Raw genomic sequence first — 2,422 nt, forward strand, 5'->3', positions numbered from 1 at the left:
CTGCTGAGCAGAGATGCTTTGCACCCTGCGTACTTCTCCATGCAGTCTATCATGTGTTCTTGCTCCTTTCAACATCATATCCTGCATGGAAATATGATAGTCCAGGCAATTCTTCACCTCCTTATATACTCTATGTAGCCGCTCCCGGTAAGTGACCTCCAAGGCCATGGCAATGTTATTCCTCTGAACGTCAAAAATGTAGTGGTGCTTCTGAACCAGTGCCTGCTGCGTCTTCTCTCCATCACTTGCATCCTGGATTTGTTTGATGCTCGCCTGCTTTACTTCTTCTAGCTGAGCAATTTTTTGCTCATTCAGCTTATCGATAAATTCTCCAATAGAAGCACCATATTTTTTAATGACATAAACCATTAATCCTACTACTGCTATGGTGGAGATGGTCTCTGGGGTGATCACATATATTTCTTTGGATAGACAATACAAACTAAGCCCAGTTCCAAGCATGTAGGGTCCTGTCACACCAGTTTTAGGATAAAGGTACTGGAAGAATTCTTCAGGGATCAGCCCAAGACGTACTTTTCCTCCATATTCAGGAAGAGGTGGTACAGGAGTGGGACATGGCTGCCCTGTGTGAAAGGCCCTTGTTGCCTGTAATACCCTGGACCCCAGGACGGCTGTGTTCTTCAGGCACGGGGCCGCTGTGGCCGCGGCAGCAAACACCACTCGGGATAGCATGGTCAGCGCAGGTCCAGAATGCGGGCTTTGCGTCCCCCCAACCCCGACCTGAGACCGTCAGGGCGCATTTGTGATTTTTAAAGCAGGTGCTGGTAATAAATACCAGAGGAGGCAGAGATAGGCAGATCTCTGAGGTTCACTGGCAGCTCGTCTGGCCTGTTCTGCCAGTTGCAGGCCCATGAGAGATCCTGTCTCAAAATACAAGGTAGACAGTGTCTATGGTACGACACCCATGGTTATTTTCTAACCTCCATACACATGCACACATACAGAGAGAGAGGGACAGAGACAGAGACAGAGAGACAGAGAACGTGCCTTGTGAGAACACATGACTGCATGTAAGGAAGTTATATGAGCTCATGCTGGGCCAGAGATGAGGGTGTTGTGCCCTGTCTTCACGGTCATTCCTGAACTAGCATCATTCACATGTGAACCTCCATATGTGGAGACAGTAATCCTTTAAGAGTCTGTATTCACTGCCATGTTCCACTATCCAGGGCTATATTTACAAAGCAGATTTTCTTCATCCAAGTAGACATGAACAGCATAGACAGTCTTTATTTTATGGAGTTTGCAGTCTATTGGAGGACTCACATATTAAGTAAACCAATACGTCCATAAATACAGGACTATAAATTTTGTTAGGTTCTTGGAGGAAAAACAGAATTCTGTTATTAGTGAGAGGAGCAAAGGAAGAGAATTCAGGTTGTGAGACAGCTCAAGAGTCATTATCCCATCGTCTCGGGAAGGTCTGGGGTTTGAATGGCCCATTACAGTGGCCCACACCGAACAGCGGTCTGAGCCTGTATTTGCTCCCTGAGCCAACAGAAGAGACCTGTGGGATGAGGGTAACAGAGCCTTGACTAGGGCAGCGGGGTTTCCTCCAGAGACATACAGTTATGAACAGCCAACAGCCAACAACCCTGGCAGGTGCAGGCCAGACAGCTTCCATCCAGGATTGTGGAGATGTGACAGGGTGAGCCCCCCACCCTGGCCACTGCTCACATACAACTCCAGAGTAATGTGACAGAGCCAGCAGATTTGCTTGTTTCTTTAACCACATCTCCTTCATCCAGGTTCGCATGGTGAAAGCATGCCTCACAGTAGTACGAGGAGGATGGGGAGAGAGACTTTCACTTGCATGCTTCTTCTCTTTCCTCTCCTTTCCCCCTACTGAAAGTTTCTCCCATGCCCCATGCCTCTTATAAAGCCAGATACTGTGCTGTTTGTTGTGACATCTCATCCATAGAGCACACAGTCCTTGGGAAAGAGAAGGGATCATCAGGGATGTAGGGACAGCAGAAAAGAGACGCAGAAAATAAAGCGTGTAGCCTAGTACCCAGCTGATACATGTCAAGGGGAAGCTGGCAATTACATGGCAATTGCTATGTGTCGGTCAGAATTCTACATACCCAGCATGGATTCGGTTTGTTTGATCCTTGTGATGACCTGATGGAGAAGCCTGTAATACTAATGTATTCACAGTTTCCAGAAGAAGGTTCAGAGGCTAAACAGCTAGTAAGCAGCACAACCCAGCATGTGTGTCCAGGAGTCATTGCAGAGCTCGAGTTCTTAACCACTCCTCTCCGTTGCCTCCAAGTGGCTAGTTTTATTTTTATTATCAGTGTCATTTCTAGAGTATGTAAATATTTATCACTATGAATGCCAGTAGCAAAATGTACTCAGATATAAATCTTCGTAAGTATTACAGTACTTTAAATTTTTTTCT

General features: G+C 46.4%; 1 pseudogene; it reads right to left on the reverse strand.

Moving 5' to 3' along the window:
* Positions 1-33: 33 nt before the first annotated feature.
* LOC103728864 lies at positions 34-751 on the reverse strand (annotated as a pseudogene).
* Positions 752-2,422: the final 1,671 nt, after the last annotated feature.

This window comes from Nannospalax galili, unplaced genomic scaffold (genome assembly GCF_000622305.1).
Source record: "Nannospalax galili isolate Female #2095 unplaced genomic scaffold, S.galili_v1.0 scaffold2232, whole genome shotgun sequence".
Taxonomy (NCBI): Eukaryota; Metazoa; Chordata; class Mammalia; order Rodentia; family Spalacidae; genus Nannospalax; species Nannospalax galili.